The 16,969-nt window shown below is 37.0% G+C and overlaps 1 protein-coding gene across 32 annotated transcripts in view; it reads right to left on the bottom strand.

Moving 5' to 3' along the window:
- Window positions 1-16,969, bottom strand: part of MYT1L (myelin transcription factor 1 like) — a 330,562-nt gene that overhangs the window by 114,439 nt on the left and 199,154 nt on the right. The window lies entirely within an intron of this gene.

Raw genomic sequence — 16,969 nt, 5'->3', positions numbered from 1 at the left:
ATGTGACTGTCATCAGTAAACATCTGAAACAACAGAAAAAAAATATGACAAAAACAAAATGATACAAGCTGCAACCACTTCAGTACTTATGTACTGGATTCTCACCTCCAGCATAAGCTACAGGACACTGCTCTTTGTCTTGCATGGTTGGTTAGGAGTCATTCAAGTGTGAAATATTCTAAATTCTGGTTGTTAGAGGATTGAGATGTTTAAATCTCCCTATTTTGAAAAAGAAAAAGGAATGTGCCTTTCTGTAGTACAGAGAAAACATGATTATTCTAAGACAGAATAGAAATGACAGCATTCCCTGTACTTTATGCATTATGGAGCTGCAGCTAAAATTAGTCTCTTTGTAAAAATGTTCACCATCATTAATATGCATTTAGAAAACATATGATTATGAGAGAGCTAGAAGTTTACCCCCTACATTATCTTTAAAGATACTTTCTTTCTTGGTGGGCTCTAAACCAAAAAAAAAAAAAAAAAGTTCACATAAAAATCTGTTTAGCATAAAGAGAATTTCTAAAATACCTTTATCATTATACTTGCTTTGACAAAATTTTGATACTAGCCATTGTGCCTTCCTGCTTACTACTGTGTGCAAGGTTATAAGCACAAACTAGTAACCAAGACTTTATGGTCTTTGCTGTAGTATCTTGTAGCCCTCTTGGATACAGCTATTTTAGTATAACTTACTTTTCAACAGTCCCTATTAGCAGTTTCTGTCAGAGATGCATTAGAGTAATTCAGGGTTCTAGACCCACACAGTTGTCCTGTCCTAACTTTTGCTCAGTGTGGCAGTAATGGGGCATATACCTCAAGAGACACAAATATAATGGGTTAAGCTTTTCTACCCTGTGCAAGTACAAAGTAGTTACTGGGGAGTATTATTATCCTCAGAGAGGATGCTGTTGCACTCCCCCTGCTTCCCCTGCCCCCGACTTACAGCTTGAAAGACATATATTTGCTTGTGCTGATAACCGACCAAACTAGTCAACTAGTCGACCAAACCTTCTGCAACACATGGTGGTTGCACTGTTGTAGTATCAGGGAGTCCTGCAGGTAGTATTTCCACTACTATACAAGGTCACAGTATCACAGTATCACAGATTTCTAGGTTGGAAGAGACCTCAAGATCATCGAGTCCAACCTTCGACCTAACACTAAGTACTCCACTAAACCATATCGCTAAGCTCTACATCTAAACGTCTTTTAAAGACCTCCAGGGATAGTGACTCCACCACCTCCCTGGGCAGCCCGTTCCAATGCTTAATAACCCTTTCGGTAAAGAAGTACTTCCTAACATCCAACCTAAAACTCCCCTGTCGCAACTTTCGCCCATTCCCCCTCGTCCTGTCACCAGGCACGTAGGAGAACAGACCAACCCCCACCTCTCTACAGCCTCCTTTAAGGTAACTGTAGAGAGCGATAAGGTTGCCCCTGAGCCTCCTCTTCTCCAGGCTGAACAAGCCCAGCTCCCTCAGCCGCTCCTCGTAAGACTTGTTCTCCAGACCCCTCACCAGCTTGGTCGCCCTTCTCTGGACTCGCTCGAGCACGTCCATGTCCTTCCTGTAGCGAGGGGCCCAAAACTGAACACAGTACTCAAGGTGCGGCCTCTGTCTTAGAGAAATTGGCTCGTGCTATTGGCAAACTCAAGGACAAAACTGTCTCTCTTAAGCTCAGTTCATTTTTTGTTTCCCCTCAAGGTTTATTCATGACTAGAAGAATTAGAAATACTCTGTTCTAAAAACGAAAGCTTACCTACTGGCTTAATCACATGACTCTAAAAGCAAGATACCTAGATGGGCCTAAATGGCCTTCCCTCTTCCATCACATTCCAGTCCAGGATATTGAAGCTCCAACTTGACTCACATCACAATTTAAAAAAAAAATACTACAGTATATAATGTTACTTATTATAGCTGACAGTGAGTTCTATTAGACTGTAGAAAAGTCTCTGAAGGAAAATGAAAATAGCCTCCCAAGGGAGTAGAAGCCCCACACAGCATGATTTAAATGTGGCAGCTGGGTTGTGGGTGGAAATGGCAGTTTCCATTGAAAATCTGCTGCCGGTATACCTCCTATGGCTACATTTCATGGGGAAATGCAGCAGTTATCTCTCTCTGAGGTTCAGCTGCTCAATTTTAAAGATGCACAGACAGGAAAGGTAGCAAGGATCAGTGAGTGAAAAAAGAAAGGCCCAGAATGATGTACTGTCCAAGGACCAAAGAGTAAAACTGGGAAATATCTGGAAGTACAAGCATGTAACAGGAAGATGGCAGGAAAGGGAACGGATTTTTAAGTTTTAAGAGACGAAAGGCACGTTCTTAGAAAATATATACCACTTCAATGACTACTTCTAATTTTTTGAATAGTTTGATGCATTTGATATTTAAAGTTTATGTCTCATTGAAAGGCAGTTAGCAATTTGTTAGTCACTTGAAAAAATGGTCCCTATATAATTTGGGGCACAGATCTATAACGGGAGTAGTTGTGGCAACATTAAATGTCATCACACTTAACTTTAAAGCACTTGAGTTTAGATGACTAAGTTCCTTAGTGAATAAATTCCCCAATGAGAATATATAGATACATAAGCATGGGAGTCACTATAGCCAGCATGCTGACTGTGGTATATCTACACTAAGAAATATAAAGCACCATGATATGAATGATTTTGTAATCACTTCTCTGTCTCTTGTTGACATATATCTACTTGCAATTCTCACTTAGGCATCATTTTGAAAATGTGACTCATAATCCAGAAAGGCAAATTCCAATGCAGCTACACAAATCATGTCTGTAGTACGGATGCTACTTTATTGCTGTGTGTTTAGATACAGACAGTGCGGTATTGTTTTCTGCCTGTTTTTTAACAACCCAGGTTGAAACAATTGTCAAAAATACATTAGACTCCTTTATTTTATTTTTTTTTGGAAGTCAATTAACCTGCTACAGCTCCAAATGTGGTAACTCAAAAGGAGTGTTTAATCATTAAGCTAGCTTTCTCTCTCTCTGTTCTCCCTAGAAAACCTAGTACTCCTTCCAGCCCACAGAAGGGGCAGAAAGCAATCTGATCCTAGCCAGTTGTCATCTGTTGCCCTTTTGGTATGACTCTGGCTTGGGAATTAGCATTGTGTTTGGGTCCACTCAGGCCGATGGAGAAACTGACAGAGTATCTTGTTTCCTGAGGTAGCATTCTCATTGCTGGTCCAGAAAGGGGACGTGACTGCTATGCTGTCTATGGAAATCAGTGTTGTCCCCTGCATGTTAGTGTGACCAGACGTAGCCTACTGCCTCTACAGGATCAGAAGATGCTGCTGTAGGTACATGTAGCCTGCGTATTTCAAATGTTCTGGCATGTAAAATCACTGAGCAGCACAGCTCTCCTAAGCTGGCTGCACCTCTGGGCATACATAAATAGGTTTTCTATTACAAGCTTGATCAACTGCAGACTCAGGATTTTTGAGGATCTTTCTCTTACATTTCAGTATATAAGGTCTATTTAAGTGGTGCTGTAGAAGCTTGAGCTTATATTCTGCTTTTGTTGTTGAAATGCTTTTTGTGAAATCAGATGCAGAAATTTAATGGTGGAAAACTTTTTTTCTCTCATTCTGTAATTAACAGGAAAGTGTTCTAAATGGAAGGTGAGGCAGGTGTCAGAAAATATTTTAGTGTCCATAATACCTAGAGGGTTTTGAAGGAAGGGATAAGCTTTCTCCTTGGAGATCTTCAAAAGCTGCCTGGACATGGTCCTGAGCAACATACTCTGGCTGTCCCTGCGTGAGCAGGGGGTTGGACCGGATGACATCAGATGTCCCTTCCAACTTCAACTATTCTGTGATGCTGTGATTCTGTATGTGCATAGATAACATGTCACTTTGAATTCTTTGTTATCGTGCAAAGTTATACTGCAACATAACCAGTAGGTAAATCTTTTGTCTCTGAATGAGATAATTGTAAATTTCACTATAGGTTAAAAAATAGTGAGTTTGATACTAGTTCTGTTTTTTTTTTCAGAACAACCAAGAAATTTTTGTCTTCTTGGGGAGTTCTTGTTTTTACAGACTTCTAGAACAAAGTAATTGTAAACTAGACAAAGCGTGCCTTAGTATAAGAGGAATGAAATTCCATTCTTGCTTACATAAAAGATCAGTTTAATCCATAGTATACATAAAAAGTGAAAAAAAAAGTCCTATTAGCAAATCTAAATTAACCATGATATTTCTGATGTCGTTCTGCCAAAGCTATCCAATAGGCTGTGATTTTTAAATCTGACAGCAATAATTTTAATTGATCAATTAAAATCATAGTAGATGGAAAATGCTGAATGTTTTCTCCATGGTATAGTTCTGCTTAAATTCTGACATTTTAAACAAGTGGTTCCACTTCTAGTCAATGCCATTTTAACTGTTCAGTCCTTCCTCCTACATCCTTTTAACAACTGGAAGCAGCAAGACTGAATACTAAGATATGAAGTTAACACAGTAATCAGAATTTATTTGCATTCTTTCTGAAATTATATTTGTTTTATAATTCTGACTCAGTTTCTGAGTCCATCTTTCTCTGTGATTTCTTTAAGTCTCACAAGTTAAGCAAAGCCAGGGCACGTCAGTTCTGAGTATGTCAGTATTTTCAAGGAACACCAAGGTGCTGCAGAGACTGTCCTATGACTCAGAAATACGCTTTCCTTGCCAGTAGCACTAAAACAAATTTTTAGCTCACTATTGTGGAAGGGACAGAAGACTGTAAGGCTGGTAATACCTTATATCACATGGAATTAAAAAGGATAGCTAAGTGTATGTGTTTTAATAACCAGAAATGTTAATTTCAAACCTTTTGTTGAAATAAATTATACAATTACATTGTCAGAATTATTTTCAGAGAGATAGTTAATCTTTTCTTTTTGTTTTGTTTTCCCAATTTTCCCCATTTCAAACTGTTATTTAGTGTAACTGTGCACTGGTAAAAAGTTTCTATGACCAGTCCTGTGAGTCAATGTGTTATTGCGAACGTATTACAACATCATAAGCAATATGACCTTTAGTGTCATTTGAAATAGCATACTTAACATCACAAAATGCACTGAGGCTCCTGTGTTAACATTTGTGAATTGTTTTGAAATTAGCAGTTCAAAAAGTTTTGTGAGCATAAAATACAGTTATTGTAATAAATGGGCTGCAGAACAGCCATCCATCTACTACTTGGGACATTTTATCTGCTACTTCCCTTTACAAAGTAGAGGATATGTAGAGAATTCTCTGAGACAGATCCCCCCCTCCCCCCCCCCCCCTTTTTTTTTTTTTGTGCTCACCAGTAACAGGAAAATATCCATAAGACTCATGTCAGAGAGAGTATTCTTGGAGATGTCTGTTTGTCCATTTCTGCTGAAATAGTCCTTATGGTTATTAAGAGCCAAGAAACTATCAATCCTAACTGATGATCTTAGAATAAACCATGACCATGCAAGACCTACATTATACAGCACATCAGTAATTCTAGCACATTATTCTTATTGTCACTGCCCATACTCAATAACAAATATAATCATTTGCTAATCTTTGTATAAATGAACTTTTAATATGAGTTGCATGGTCTAAAGCAAAAAGCGCTGGAGTGGAATTCAGAGGCATGACTCAACTTCTTACTGTGACGCAGATTTCTCATGTGGTAGCAAAGAGTCACGAACTGCTGGTTTATCAAGGGAATGAATGCATTACAGCTCTCAGTTTTTATGCAGAGCTGCACAGCAGAATTTTAACATCCAAGTGAGGTATGTCTGCTCCTGTCCTAATACCTAGGGAAATGTAAGCACTTAACACCCAGCAGAATTTAGATGCTGTAATCTAGAATGGAGGAATCTATTTCCTGAACTGGGGGATTTCCACTCATAGAATTAAGTACCTTAAGCCTTTTTCCTTACAGAAACAGAGGTGAATTCGGATTAATTTTCATTATGAGATGATCAGAGGAGGAATCACGATCCCAGCTTTAACCATTATACAGGAATGTGTGAGAAATTTGTGTTCATTTTTTTCAGTTTTCACTCTTTTGCCAGGGGTAACTGAAACTTCATTCTACATGTCAGAGAGTGCTTACTCAGGATGTTTTACAGTAATCTGGGTTTAGAGCATGCACTTTGCTAATACTTCATGCAAAATACAACATTCACATGTTCTTTGCTATCTTGTCAAGACTGCATTCTGTTCCTCTCTAAGATGAATGTCTGTCTTTTATACGAAGTGCTAATACTGGGACTGGAATCAGAGTTTCCAGAGTCTATCCAGAGAGTCTATTTGCAACTCTGTCCTCAGAGTGACAGAACTCCTTCCCTCTTCCCTTAGCATATATTATTGTCCATAAAACAAAAACAGATCGAGAAAAGAGAGAAAAAAGGCATCCTGATATATTAACTTCTTTATTATCAACAGAAGTTCCCAGAAGATGGGAGATATATAGTCAGTAGTGGGGTCCCTCAAGGCTCCATTTTATGGCCAGTCCTCTTCAATGTTTTTATAAATGATTTGGATGTAGGACTAGAAGGTGTTTTGAGCAAATTTGCCAACGACACCAAACTTGGAGGAGTTGTGGACTCGGATGAGGGTGGAAAGGCCTTGCAGAGAGATCTGGACAGATTGGAGAGCTGGGTGATCACCAACCACATGAAGTTTAACAAAAGCAAGCGCCAGGTCCTGCACCTGGGATGGAGCAACCCTGCCTATACGTACAGACTGGGCGACAAGACGCTGGAGAGCAGCCCTGCAGAGAGGGATCTGGGGGTTGTGGTTGACAGCAAGTTGAATATGAGCCAGCAGTGTGCCCTGGCAGCCAGGAGGGCCAACCGTATCCTGGGGTGCATCAAGCACGGCATCGGTAGTCGGTCGAGGGAAGTGATTGTCCCGCTCTACTCTGCGCTGGTGTGGCCTCACCTCCAGTACTGCGTGCAGTTCTGGGCACCACAGTACAAAAAGAACATGAAACTGTTGGAGAGTGTCCAGAGGAGCGCGACGAAGATGGTGAAGGGCCTAGAGGGGAAGACGTATGAGGAGCAGCTGAGGTCACTGGGCCTGTTCAGCCTGGAGAAGAGGAGGCTGAGGGGGGACCTCATCGCAGTCTACAACTTCCTCGCGAAGGGGAGTGGAGAGGCAGGTGACCTATTCTCCGTAATCACCAGTGACAGAACCCCGTGGGAATGGTGTTAAGCTGAGGCAGGGGAAGTTTAGGCTGGACATCAGGAAGAGGTTCTTCACCGAGAGGGTGGTTGCAGACTGGAACAGGCTCCCCAGTGAAGCAGTCACTGCACCAAGCCTGTCTGAATTTAAGAAGCGATTGGACTGTGCACTTAGTCACATGGTCTAAACTTTTGGGTAGACCTGTGCAGTGTCAGGAGTTGGACTTGATGATCCTCATGGGTCCCTTCCAATTTGGGATATTCTATGATTCTATGATTCTATATGTTCTAACTCCTACTGACAAAGCATAAAGTAGTGTGTGAGTGCTATGCTTGTACAGATCACAAATTGGAGGACTTTAAAAACACTTGCTACACTGAAACAAGAAGATAAGAGATTGGAGATGTAATAGTTTTGTTATGGATTTAATACAAGATAGTTACCAGGGTGCCCAAATAAATGCTTCCTAGCAGAATATCAGAAATTTTATGAAGATTAATGTTTGCGGTATAGTTCTATACAAGTCTACTTTGACTTCAGAGTTAGACACAAAATTAGAGGAAGATTTTTGAGGGTCCATTTTTGAGGGTCACCACTGGGTGACTTAAATGAGAAGTCAAATTCCTGACAGCTTTTAGGTTTAGCTCTTAGCTTTAGCACTTATTCTGAATGCCTATTTCCTGTTTGCCAAACATGGGTAAGATTTTCTTGTGGAGACATTATGAGGATGAAAATTTTATCATAAATCAAACTTAGTTTAAAACACAGGCCTAACTTCTTTCTCAGGAGTATTTTCTCTTAGACATTACACTGCTTCTCCACGATACCAAGCGTATTTAGAGTGTGGCACTGCTGATCCCTGCAAATAACAAAAAGGCATTAGATTCTGCAATCCCTTTTCATGTAATCAGTGAACTTCAAAATTTTCTTGGAAAGGTGATTCAGGTGAATAGCCAGGAGACTGATTTGGGAGGTCTAGTCATCCGATTAAAGTTACAGAGTGTCCTAAGCTGTATAGTGCTAAAGATGTCTTCAGGAGGTATTTAACCCCTGGGCATTTGATTCTCTACTGTGGATATATTTATTTAGTTTTATTATCAAAGATATCTCAGGAGTACCTCTCCTTTCCCTGTCCTGAGCTGACACGACTAGAAGCAGTACTTCATACCAACCACTAATAAGAAGTGATGTCTTTGAAAGAACTGTCTCAACTTATTGAAGAACTTCAGTGTAAGTCTTTAAAGACACATCATTATTTTTAGGAAAAAAAAATCCAACAACCAACAACTATTCTTTATTGTCTTTTTCCTATGAGCTTGTTTTTATTTTCTCACTTCTTTACTCTTTTATGCCTCATTTCTGTCCTTGTTCACAAATTCAAGCAATGGTTGAAGTTGGAAGGAACCCCTGGGGGGGGGCCTAGTCCAACCCATACACCTAGAGCAGCCGCCCAAGACCATGTCCAGGTGGCTTTTGAAGATCTCCAGGGAGGGAGACTCCACAACCACTCTGGGCAACCTGTGCCGGTGCTCCGTCACCCACACAGTAAAGAAGTGTTTCCTGAGGTTCAGATGACACCTCCTGTGTTCCAGTGTGTGGCTATTGCCTTTGTCCTGGTGCTGGACACCACTAAAAAGAGCTTAGTTCCATCCTCTTTGCACCCTCTCTTTAGGTATTTATAAACATTAATAAGATCTCCCCTGAGACTTCTCTTCTCTAGGCTAAACAGTCCCAGCTCTCTCAGTCTTTCTTCGTAGGTGACACACTCCAGACTCTTCATCATCTTTGTGACTCTACATATCCATCAATATGGACTATTCTGCTAGCAAGATCTAGTGATTAAGACCGTGCAGAAGTTCCATGCAGACCTTCATATCTGGTTTCTTCATATTAGAGTAGGTTTCTTTATTTCTTAGTTTCTTTATAATCTTTTGCTTGTCCAGGTAACACTGAGGTGTCTGATCTCATAAGATCTGAATACTTGAAAGAAATATCTGACTTCCTCTGCCACTTTTTTTAAAGGTTTTTGGCAGAATGCGGATAATTTCCACTGTGATGGAGAATAAAATGTAGTATTCTTTGATAGCATAGGTGCCACCTATAGATAATTTTATTTTCCAAGTCATCTCTGCTAGTTGTATTGATGAGGACACTGAAGCAAGGAATAAGATTGGGTTCTGTGTCTACCCAGCTGCCAGTATCGAGCAGTACCTTTTCCTGTCTCCAAATCCCTGACTTGAGATGTTGCAATCCACACCATTTCTCAACAACATATACAATAACTATGCTGCTGCTCAGAAAAACTGTTGATAAGAAGGATGTAGACAGTTCTACAGTATGCTAAAAGCCAGTGTCCAATGTTGCTCCACAATTTTCTGATGTAGTGTAAGGCTAATAATTATGACTGTGTTATCACTAAAATACACAACAATAAAAACGTCTTGATACTCCCAGCTTTCTAAATCTCAGAATCAACATTTTTACAGAAAAGCATGAAGTAGTAATTCACAAAATATGAAGAAGTAATTCACAAAGTATGGAATAGGGAAACTATAGTTGTTTCTAAATGTAAAATTGTCATTATCATTACAAATCAGTTATTTTTGCTATATCCTCCTGAAAAAGCTTTTGATACAGAAAGTACTGAAATGTAAGGTTAGACTTCCTCTAATATCAGTGCTCACTTAAAAGTCTTTATTTAAATATTCAATAAATATCAGATTTTTGGGCCCAATATATGCTTCTTTCTTTACATCTTAAGATGCCTGAAATTCTCTCCCTGTTTACAAGTGGGGAAACAGAGGCATAGGCAGATGAAATGTCTTGCCCATCATGTGTGAATGGACTCTGTAGATCCTCATTTTCATTATGAAAAACACAAATTATTCAACCTTAAACAATTTATTTCGCTCCTAAGAGAGCAAATGTTCTCAGCAAAGCTACCAGGCCAACCAAATAAATTTCCCATAGGCAAAGAAAAATATGTATAGCTACTTTCAGGATCTTCTCCTATTACTGGATGTATTTTTTGTTGTTGTTTTTGATTTTTTTATTTTTTATTTTTCTTTCCCATACTTTCTGCATATTCTTCATTTATTTTGTAGCTGATGGCAACATCTCCATACAGACCTTTCCACAGAAAACACTGTGGCTGTGAGTGGACTTCTGCATGAGAATTATGCCCAGCACCCACCACTTCAAAGAAAATGAGCATATCACTTGAGCAACATGTAAACCTAGAGACCCACTACAGAAAGCTCATCCAAAATCTGCTATGTGCTCGTACTGTTGGATCAACACTCTTCTGCCTTTGATTTTTATCCACCCCCCCCCCCCCCCCCCCCGCTTTATTACGCTAGTACTCCTGGCACATGAAGAGACTTGCTGCCACTGAAATTGCTATTCCCAATCCATGTGGTGGTAGGAGAAATTGAGCTGTGGCTCTTTTATGTAGTAAGCTCTAGGTAATGGCCACTAGCTTGCAGAGCCACACACCAATTGCTGGTGTATATCTGGTTGACCCAACTTTGTACCTTTCTAATCATTAATCAACAATCAGACAAAGAATATATTGCTGAATCTAGACAGCAGCCAATACAGAACTCTAATACATTATGGATTCTCTGTCAGCACATTTATTTATTGTTTGCAGTGTTCTGTTTAAAAATCCCTATGCTCTTTCATTTTATTTATTTATTTATGCATTTATTTATATATTTCTCTTTAGCTGGATTTAACAAAGCAGTGAATCTCCATTTATTAACGTCTTCTACAAATACTGAATGGTGAATTATGTTGTATAAAATACAATTATAGTATTATTCTTGGTATTTACTACTACTTACCAAAATCTTTAGCAAATATACCATTAAATGAAAGAATTAAATTGCCTAGGCAGAGCCAGAGTACTTTTTCGTCCTCAGGTAAATATCCAGTAGATCATTTTATCATTATTTAACATTATATTAAAGGTTGGTGATCAGCTTTGAGAGAAATGAATATGCATTTGTCTATACTTCCAGCATTCAGTGAGATTTTTCACAGCATCAAAAAAGGAAGGAACAATAAGGACTTCACTGTTTTGCAGTTAGGCTTCAACACAAATGCATCAGTGGACCTGGGGTTCTGCACAGTATGCAGCCATGCTCTGCTATCAAATTAATGTTAAAATATGTATGTCCTGGCTTCTGATTTATAATATCGTTGACAAATAGTAAAAAGGACAGGCATGCCATAAAGTTTATGGATGGAGCAATGGCATGCACAATGATGCCTCATAAAGAATAAAGGGGGAAAAGTTATTTATTCTTGTGGATTCAAGAACTAAAATACAGATAGACTGTCTGCGTGCACAGAATTTTTCATAAATATCCCACAGTGCACCCTGTTGTACAGCAGCCATACATTAATTAGAGCATTCAGCAGACACTGCAATGTGTTACACTCACCCAAGTGAATCTTCATTTTTCACATGCAGGGCCTTACTAATTAAAATCAGCTTTGCAATTAAATGTGGAAAATTGTGTTAAACTTTCAAGCGTGGTTTAGAAAAAATGTATTTATTTTTAGGGTATTTTATTTTGATGAAAATGAATTTTCCATCAAAGTGAGACCAGTAAAAGGGAGGTATGAGGATTTCTCTTTTTTGTATTATAGATGCTCCTCTCAGTTGCAAGTTGCAATGCTCCACTATCTCTCTGCCAGTACCTGGCCCTGTTCCAATGCTTTTAGTGAGTGCTATCTGTCAAGGCATGAATAATACAGCCCCTAGGCTGTCGGCAGAATCCAAATGAGGCATACATCAGGAAGCAAGCACTCGACTTTAGCTCCAGAACATGCTCCTGTGAAGACAGGCAATTATTCACCCACGGCTGCAGCCATGGCAATCAAACTGGTGGGTGAAAAGGTATATGAAATGAAAAAATTTGAATAAGAAATATGGCACAACAAGCCAGAGAAATTCAATAATTTTCTAATAAGAGAGAGAGATTTGAGTCTTTTAATTTCGAAGTTTGGGAGTCTGAATTATTTCACTCACTCTATTCTAAAATATAGATGACTTAAGTACAGTATATAATGCGAAGGTAATACAAGGGTGTGTGGGGCTTTTCCTGATCAGAAGAACAATGCTAAATTCTAAGTTGTTTATAAATTTAAGTAAATCAAGTGTATCAAGTGACAAATCTCATGCTTAAAAATTAAAAGATGATCAAAATTCTATCTGTATAATGTGATAGGTAGAAACAGCCTTGCAAAGCAACAAAGAGCTGGCTGACATAAAAAAAATGGTGGTAAATTAAAATATTATATGTTTTATAAGGCTAGGGACAATTCATACATTATAGATCCAAACATTATTTTAAGATCCCTCCTCACTTTTGAGGCTTGCATATTTTTGCCTGACATTGTATCAGTAATTAATGAAAAAAAACCACCACACATATACATGCAATATGAATGGGAGAAAAGTTATGCAAAATTCCTTGGCAGATGAAGTCTTTAAGATGTTTTATTTTACCTGAATTCTTATTTTCAGGAAACAAATTCATGATATATTGAGAGCTCTAAAAGTATTTCTATTTTAAATTAGAAAGGCTTATCATTTGACCTTAACAATTCATTCTTCACTTAAATTTGATGCATATTGTTTCAGACTAAAATTGTGTTTATCTTGAATTTCTGTTCAGTGGTTTTATCTGCTTTCAAATACACTTATGTATGCATTAAAAGAATCCTAAATTAATATATATAGTGCCAAGCTACGAGCTTAAAATTCCTTTTTGGCCTCTTATTTGTTAAAATTTGTTTCATTCTGAAGAACGTCATATTTAGCAAGTGATTAATCCATTACAGAATCTAATTGCTTTTGTTATTTGAGAAAAAAATTAAATGACAACGTTAAGATGCTTTTAAAATAGGCCACTGCATATAATAAGTATTTGTTTTCATAGAATCTAGTTAAAATTTCTATGATGCATCTAAATACCTATTTACTTGACAAACCTTAGATATCTACTGCTATATGATGTGGTGTGTTTTTTTGTGTTCTTTTTATTTTTTTTTTAGTTTTGTTTTGTTTTTGTTTGTTGTAAATAATAAACGCATAGCAACACAGTAGAGCGTAATACTTCCAAAGCTGTCATTCACATCTACTTGGCAAATAATATAGGCCACAGTTTATGCTCAGTTAATTTAGAGTAGCTATGGGATTTTCACCTGTGTATCTTACAGATACTTTTGTAAATCCACTTCTGTGATCAGAAGTTGGACTTTTGCATTTATAGTTGTATACATAGAATACGAATCCTTTTGTCTTTAAAGTTTACTAATGAAACTGGCTAACTTCCGACTAATCACAAGGAAAGAACATTGAAATATTTATATTTTTCTTCAGAGAGTTATCTGATAGACATCCTGAAAACATGGTTCTGAGAGCACTGTCCTAGCGTGCCTTGGCTAACTGCAATATAACCAGATAAGTTGTTCGCAACTAAGTGTTCAAGGATCTGGACCATGTTTATTCTTCAAAAATTATACACAGCTTTGCATGTGTAAGAGTACTGTTCATTATTATGCTGCGCTCCACAATGGGCCTGAAAAGCTACTAAGTGAATAAAATAAGCAGTGTCAGGAGCATGGTCCAGTAAGAGCCTCTGCTTTTCACTCCTAAGATATGAAATCTTTTCATGTCTTCACATTTATCTGAATGGCTCTGTGTGTCCCTCCTCCCACCCCCATATCTTTCACCTTTGCCTTTTTTTTTTTTTTTTTTTTTTTGCCACAAAGATATATACATTTCTTTAACTCCATGAACTGTGGGTATTCTAGTTGACCTTGGTGACTGCAAACATATACATCAGGTACTAAAATCTTACTTTGTAAACTTTAACATCTAGGCAGTGCATCATAGCTGCTGCTAGAGGATCCATGATAGCTTCAAGTTTCTAGCTATTGCTAAAATACAAATAATAATAATAAAAAGATATGACACTGCTCTTAATACTACCTAACTTCGGGCACTTAGACTGGAATGCTAATCTTTTTGAACTTTCTATGCAGTCACTGGAGAAAGATGTTCCCTCCAAGTTAATATAAGAGATCCTACCATTCTGCCCTAAACTGCCCTGCAGAGCAGCCTGTCCGTCTTAGCTGACTTGTTAACATGCCCGTCTGGCAAGCTAAAATAAGCCCTGTACTTCAGAGCTGACAGCAAAGTATTCACTGCCATGCAAAGTTTCATTTTACAACAAAGCTTGATACAAAGAAAAATTCAAAAAGATGGAAATGATGCAACAAGCTGTTACCACTATTTTCTTATCCTAGTACCAGTCTTGTGTTTTGATACACCTCAATGGCTTATAAGTTTTGCTTCTTTCCCTGGCTAAGCGTAGCATTACAGGATTATGGTTTAGACTTGTGAACCGTAGTAGCAGCCCTTTTATAATTAAATGGGGTACAAAACATATGATAAAACTCTCCTTTAACTTCTACCTAATATTTTGTCAGCAGAACATCTCATCTCCTGAATCTGTCTGAAAATTTGAAAGGATCTGTATATTTCATTTCAAATTTAATGTAGTATCTGAACACCATTTTCACAGTCACATTGGTATTATAAAGATAAAATTATATTGACAAAAATAAAATAAAATAAAATAATAAAATGAAATAAAAAATAAAATAAAATAATAAAATAAATTTAATAATAAAATAAAATAAAATAAAATAAAATAAAAACAACAAAACAAAACCAAAGCAAAACCAGAAATTCCAGAGACTTCAAGATCTTACAAAAATAAATAAATAGAATAATGCTAGAGAACTCTGAATGCATCTAGTGGAAGCAAATACATTTCATTTCTCATAATGAGCTAGTCTGATATTGTGAATGGAAAGGTCTTAACCTCATTAAAATGCTCTGTAGGCCTAAAAGGAATTGAGTTAGGCATCACTCAAGATATGCAATTCCCTCAGCACATGAAATTTTTAAGACAGTCTGATTTCCTTGGAAGAAATGTTGGAGGATCTTTCCCACCCAAAAAGAAAATTAGAAAGAAGAAAAAGATAAATTCTTTCAAAAACTTAAAATTATTAGGTGTTGATTGGACAAGATTAAAAAAATATATATTCCTATTTCAGAAAACGAGTATGCTGTAAGCTTCAACAAAGAATTTGGTTTTACACTAAATAAGACATATATTAGTTAAATATATTTTGATTCGTGGATTGATAATCAGCGTGGCAAGAAAACAACTTAAAAACCCTACAAATTCTTTAGTCGTTAGAAAAAATGAATTTTTGATGTATTTCCAATTTTTATTCTTTGCGCATCCGCCCCAAAATTTCATTTAATTAACAGCTCTGAGATTCAGTCTGTTCGTGTACTGACATACCAGAATCATGTCAAGAAAGCAAATACAGAATTGATGTCTCCAAACTGCATGTAATCTTTCTAAACCTTACATCTATTCACTCCCCCTACCTCGAAAGAGTGATGTTACACAAACACTGAGACATAGGAGAAAGTTAGTGTAACTCATAAGATTTATTTATTTATTTATTTTTAAGCTAAAGAGTTTCCTTCTGTTTGGTTTCAAAATTATTGTTTTTGAAAACTGCATGCTAGCTGCGTGTACCTAACAATCTTGTAAGTAGAAAGGCCATTATAATCATGTCATTTAACTTTGACTGCTCATGAAATTTGTGAAGAAGGATTTGGTGCTATTCATTAATTACTGATGAAGCTTGTATTTACGTGGAGAAAATGGACAAAAGTAAACATGGTTTGAAATGCGAAGTCACTAGCGGTTTTAAGAAGAATCATTTTGGCTACCTCTAAATCAGTGCTCCAATTTAACCAAATCCCTCAAATAACCACAAAAACATTACCTTACCATTTTTATGAGTGAAAAAGGATTAGAAAAAAATATCTGAATATAAATATTTTATGTTTCATATTTTAAAATGTAATTCAAAAGAATTTTAATATCAGGCACAACACTTTCTTGTTTTAGTTTTGCATTTTCTTGACTTGTCCCTAAGCTTAATTTTCTGCTAAAAAATGATACATCCAACTCTGAGTGGACAAACATGTCACTGTTTTATATTTTGCATCTTTCAAATAAATGCCTTAACCACAAATGTATAGAACAGAACGGAACGGAACGGAATGGAACGGAACGGAACGGAACAGAACAGAACAGAACAGAACAGAATAGAATAGAATAGAATAGAATTCAGTTGGAAGGGACATATAGAAATCATAAAGTCCAACTGTATAATTTCAATTTAATTAATTAAAAACAAATATCCTCACTACAAATCGGTTATCTGATTTGGTGCTAAATATGTATTCCTATAAACACCACAAGTGCTTTAAAACCTGAAAAAGTCAATAGTGAAAAAAATCTTAATGGTTTCAGGAGAATTTAACACTAGTTTGAACACCTCTCTCTTCAGATGGCCAAAACATCAGCCGTTTTACAATAGAGGCTGCTGTATAAAATATGTCAAATAAAATGTACAGCACATGAGAAAAAATAATGCATTCTTGAGCTTAAACAATTTTTCAAAACGTGTGAGAAATTCATGCACAGAAAACGAATGTTGCTTATAAAGATGTATAATATTGAACATGTACATTGAAGACAAATTTAAATACTGAGTTCTAAATTAATTTGAAGCACATGTGTATGTATGTATAACATAATGCTATTTTGATATATTATTAACAATAAACAGCTAAACACATTTTCTTAATGGAGATCTCTCTGCATACCATAGTTAAATTAAAAACC

This window comes from Anser anser (assembly GCF_964211835.1).
Source record: "Anser anser genome assembly, chromosome: 3".
Classification (NCBI taxonomy): domain Eukaryota; kingdom Metazoa; phylum Chordata; class Aves; order Anseriformes; family Anatidae; genus Anser; species Anser anser.
The sequence above is the reverse complement of the archived record's forward strand: the minus strand, read 5'-3'. Positions and strand labels throughout refer to the sequence as shown.